This window comes from Zonotrichia albicollis, chromosome 11, assembly GCF_047830755.1.
Source record: "Zonotrichia albicollis isolate bZonAlb1 chromosome 11, bZonAlb1.hap1, whole genome shotgun sequence".
NCBI classification, from domain to species: Eukaryota; Metazoa; Chordata; class Aves; order Passeriformes; family Passerellidae; genus Zonotrichia; species Zonotrichia albicollis.
Window position 1 is genome coordinate 11,563,093 of NC_133829.1, and position 6,000 is coordinate 11,569,092.

Sequence of the window (6,000 nt, forward strand, 5' to 3'; positions counted from 1 at the left end):
AATTTAAATTGATACATGACTACTTTCCTAGGAATGCACTTTATCAAAGCTTTAAAAGAAGGGAGAAGAGAGAGGTTTTGGTGGTTCTTAAGGTAACAGGTATTTATGAATATAACCAAAAAAATTGGCTTAATGTTACAAATAAAGGACTCAGCTGTCAGTGAGAAAAGTATCTAAAGTAATTAAAAAATGTAACAAATAAAATAATTAAATTGACTATACAGTTGAAAGTAAAGAATTTTATCCCATTTTCTACTCAAAAAGACAGCACGACAAATTCAATTTGTATCCAATGCCTAATTTTTTTTTCACTCAAATTAAAAGCTTTCAGAATGTTAAACATCTGGCTGAGTGACAGGGAACTGGAAGGTAGAAAGTGGCACACTAAAAAACAAAATTTAAGAGACCACAAAACTCTTTAACATAGCTACAAATAGACTTTTCAGACAGTGACCTAATCTTGAGATGCTCCCAATGAAAATATTTATCCTAGAATTTTACGAGCCTTATGAGTAATTTTTAAACATTAATAAACAATTTTCATTTTACAGATTGGACTTTATTGGAGAATACAGAAAGTGAACAACGTTAGAGCTTCTGTTAATATCCTATTAAATTCAATTCTAACATCAAAAGAAAATTCCACTTGACAGTTTCCAGTAGAAAGGAATGCAGTACTGTTTGATAGAAGAAAATAGTTCAGAACCTAAGCTAAATCTGCTCGAAGCAAATTCTTCTGTAATTTAAAACTGGAATTTGCACCTGACATGCAATTTTAATCAGGATTGAAGAGGTTAAGAGTGTTAGCTGATGTTGTGTTTAGTCATACCTACTGTTATTGTAAGCCTTAAAATTGATGATATCTATTTATGAAAGTGCCGTGTTTGCATGCTGTGATAATTGTGATTATCACAATTGTGATAATTGTGCCTTTTTCCAGCACAGATCTTTAATTTCCCAGTAAGGGCAAGCAGAGGATCCCACACCCCTGTTCTCCTGCAGCGCTCATTCCCTCAGACGGATCGCTGCACTAAAAGGAGCCCCAGGTGCCCGCAGGCCCCAGCGCTGCCCTGGAGGGATTTGCTGCCCCTCTCCCGGTGCAGGTAACCCTGCTCAGGTACCAGGGGGCTCTGCAGGAACCTCGGCAGGGCCAGCAGATGGCGAATTCCCCCTGCCACAAACACAGCTATAACTATAGCTATATAACTATATTCAGCTTTGGCCAAGCCCTGCTGAAAGCCCAGACACTCCTGCTCTCACTCAGGTACTAAACTCTGCTTGAGGGAGACGTGGAGTCATTCAAAGCGTGGAGACAGAGAGAAAAACCAGCCCAGGGACAGAATTTATTGGCAAGAAATCATCCTGCTTATTAATATTCCATTTATTCATTATTCCAATTAGCACTGGCATAGAACATTTTCCAGTATCACCTTTTGCTAAAAGAATTCTCCCAGACTAGTTGAATCTTTATGTATCACTTGGCATCAGGATCAGCAGAACCTAACTTGGTAGGGCTCAAAATTATTTCTGAGAAGCTGTAGGGCTTTGCTAGTACTTTAAGTATAATTCAACAATTAATTTGATGTACTGATACCAACACATTCTCTCAATATATCTTAATACAATATTTTCCCTGTTGCTGGCTTAATTTAATGTAGTGCCTCTATGGCATTATTCCACGGTAGAACAGCAATCACTAAGGAAATACTCTGGTCTTTGAAGTTAGGTTTTCATGAGTAATGCAGGGCCCAACACCTCATGGAGCCTCACCACACTTCTGCAGAAGGTACCAACTTATGAGCCCAAGAAATGAGCAGGTCTTCACAATAACTTTTTATTCTTTAATTAATTGCTGGCCAAAATCAAGTCACATTCAAAATAGGGCATATTTGGCACAATGTGTACAACTCTATTAAACAACCTGATTAGACCTGAAATACCTCCCACTGGATTTCAATCATTAATTCCTCTTTAATTTCAGAAGGGTTGATTAGCATTTCACTCACTGCCTTATAAACTTACCCTTACCTTGTAATGATATGTAGATAGAATTGAATTTCATTCTCCATTTAACAATCATTGAAATATTCTTGGCAAGTAATTATAGATCAAAATAACTATATTCAGAAACTGCACCTTCTAACACCTGTATGCATATTTGTGTTTATATTCATCCTTTTTTAACTCCAACAAATATTGGAAAATCTTTTTCAGTGTTAAACAATAGTTCAAGAGACATGAGAAGAGTATAAATCAGTATTATTATAATATTAAGTATGGTGCTAACTGCATTAAGAAAATTGCCACTTACTGCCATTTCAGAAAGCACATAATTAAATTTTGCAAAAGAACTTGGTCCAGCTACTGAATGAATTCTAAAGCAGCTGCAAATGGATCTCTTTCTGTTTGAAATGTTTTCAAATGGAATATCACCAGCTCAGATGTATAAATACAAATGAAAGTGTATGCACAGTCTTCCTTCTAATGTTAAAGACAATGCAAAGAAGATAAATTCATTCTGCAGAAGTGTTATCAATCCATTGTATTACTTCACCTAATGAACTCAAAGCATGTTATGAGAATCAATTAAATCTTTGCAATGAGGCTGATTTGATAAACTCCTGCCTCAAGGAAAGGTTACAGTAAAAAACAATGTACCTGTGTGGCTTTGGACCTAATTACTCGTGGGCCCCTTCACTCAGACAAGGTTTGGTCAAAACCCCAAGGCATCAGGTCAGTTATCCGTTATAAATGTCTTTGCTTAGGTGTCAGGATATATGTGAGCCTGCATCTATGAGGATGGTGTAAACATGATTGCACACACAGTAAATATTTTCCTGTGTAAACCACACCATTAACAGTCTAACCAAAGGCTGTGAAGCAGGAACTGCCCCTGACAATACTTTGGCTCCAGCCTCCAGTAAAACTCAGGGACAGCAGAAAGTTGCAGATTAAAGGGAAATGGGAAGGTGATCCAGCTCCTACTGTAAATGTGGCTCCAGAGAACCTACAGGTGAGGATGATGGCATCACCATCAGGAGGAACAGCTTGACAGAACTGGGGAGACAATGCCCTGTAGTGACACCCCACCTTGGAAGGAACAGGATTGACCTTAATACATATGTATCATTTTATTACATAATTGAGATGCAAGAACACTTCCAGAAGGATCTATACATCTTGTTAAAACATGCTGGTTGTGATTTATTATTGCTTCCCTATCATTATTAACAAGGTTGGCAGTAAATTATTGTGTTTCCCTTTGTTACAGGCAAATATCCCACTTGAAATAACACATGCAAGAACCTCAAACTTTGGTTGGCTGTTTTTTCAACAGCCACTTAAATTTATATCAAGAAATGACAGCTCCCCATTTTCAGCTCCTGCTACTCACTACAGCTGTTTGTCAACAGCAGCACGTCACCTGGCAAATAGAGAAGTCCATTGAAATTCTCCTAATTTAGTCTCTTGTCACTAATTGGTTCTGGAAATGTCATGGAAATTGTGACATAACTCCACAAAGGATAAATTGTTTTAGGGAACTGCATCCTAGAGGGTTACAGGTTTCCATGCAGCACTTGAGTACAAAACACTGCCACAAGCTGGTGAGGTTTGTGGTTAACAGGACAAGGAAGGTTTTGCAGATGACACAAAAAGTTGTACTCCCTAGGGAGCATTTACCCTGCTGGGCTCTCTGGACACTGTGCTCAAAAAGCCCTGTGGAAGAACTCAAGCTTCAGATGGCCAAGGCCAAAAGGAGAATCCAAATACATGTATTTGTAAAAAAAAAAAAAAAGAAAACACCAAACTCACCACTATACTGACCAACCACACAGCATATTTCCTGAAATAGGGGCAATGATGAAGTGTGCAGTATTGACATACAGGAATAGCATCCAAATTTATAAACTATTAAGAACTCAGTTATGCCATGTCCTTTAAATTTGTCAAGTTATGGATCATAAATTTTTGAGCAGATTCAATAACAGGCCTACTTAAATTTCAAAATGCTTTCAAAATTTTCTGTTTAAGCCTGCTAACATGTATCTGCTTCTACATTGATTTTTTATAATTAAATTTTTAAGTTCCCAAATCTCCTCTGAGAATTCATGAAGTTCTCCACAGAATAGAGAGCAGGAGCAGAACATGATTAGAGCAATAGGAGATTAAACCAATACAGAACATCATTCATGTTTGGCTTCTGAAAAAGCTGATAATTTAGAAGTGTTTCAGTGACACCAAAATACCACTGACTGGACTTGGATCAGAGTAAAAACCCTAAATGAATATTACTGGAATAGAGCCTTTACAAATCCAGTGAGTATTTATATATTGGTCCCCAGTCTGAAAATCTAAAAAGCAAACTGAAGTGTGACATTTATTCACCAAGCCTTTAGACAACTTACAATGTGTGGTTTACAGGGGTTCATCTCAGTATTTTGAGCAAGTCTAATGAAACGTCATACAAAGCCAGTGGGATTTAGAGGCATATGTTTTATGATTGCTCCTGAAAGCAAGGAAAAATTAATCTTAAACACACTTTGAACTTTTTGAAATCAATAGCAAAGACTCCATGTTCTTCTAATTGATTAGCAATAAACAGCAACATAAATCCTAGATTGTCTTCCTTCAGCCTGACCTCAGATACTGTATAGTTTACCTCATCTGCAGAGCTTTGCCACTATTATTTTTATATTATTTTAATTCTGGAATATTAAGGTTGCACTTTGTGCCACAATCTGGCTTTGTGCAGGCAAAACATGCTCAGATGCTGAATTGCCTTGCAGAAAAAAGCACTCATATCTGAATTGTCTTCAAATCCAGAAAAAAAACACTTTTCAACTCTTGCAGATTTAACTTCAGGGTTACATTCAGTAACAAATGCTCACAGATTCTTGTAGCAGCCAGACATCTGTATTAATCTCTGTATAAAAGTTAAAACACATATCCAGGACAACTAAAGATTTAATTAACACCTTCTGAGAGCCATTTCTAAAATTACCATTTGACCACAAGTATTTGCTAACCCTTCAGTATAATTTGGGGTTTTGGTGTTACAGAATGTGCAGAAATGGATATGCCTTAACTATGCAAGACTGTAAAGCATACAGTCTCCTGATTACTGTAACATAAGCACTGAGAAGTTTAATGAAGAGAAATAATTGCCCTCCCCTTGCTCATGATGATTCTGCTGGGTTATTAAAAGATGTTTTATGCATCACATCTTTGTGTGTATCCTAGTATGGAGAAGAAGGAACAAGGATTGTTTCACCTACTGCATGTGTAGATCCATGCAGAAATCAAAGAATAACCTGCACATTGCTAATCTCATTTAGTCAAAAATAAGGATTGTGCAATGGTACATTCTTTTTGTGTGCTCTCATCCCAAAAGTCATTTATACTTAATGTAATAAAAAGAGGAAGGGAAGAAAATTTTTAAACTATTTTCAGTCCCATATATACCAGTTTTCTAAAACATGCAGCAATACAGAACCACTGTATCTGAGGAAAAACCCCATAATCCTAATTCATTACATGTGATGGAGCTTTCTTACAAAGACAAAAACTCTGCACTCACAGCTCATTAAACAAAAGTAAGCTCAAGAAATAACTTGGATTTTCCTAATCCTGGTTGCACAGAACTCTATTCCTATTCAGCAAACTGAACCTTTTTGTCTTCCTCCCAGCCCTTGGGGGATCCTGTACCAGGGAGAGAAATGCCTCTGTAAGCCACAAACCACAAAGAACGAAATGGGATCGCTGGATCTAAACCACACAACTTCTTGAGCAAAAAAACATTGCTTCTGTTGAGAACAAACTGGATGAACACTTGAACTCTGATATTATCCCTTAGAAGATAACAGAGCACCATGTGGATGAAATGTAGACATCAAGAGTCCTGCTTAGACAATACACTTGCCAAATCATTTTTAGTTTAATTATCTCTCAGGAGTAAAACTATCAGTTAATAAATCTGGACTGTAAAGTCAAATCTATTGT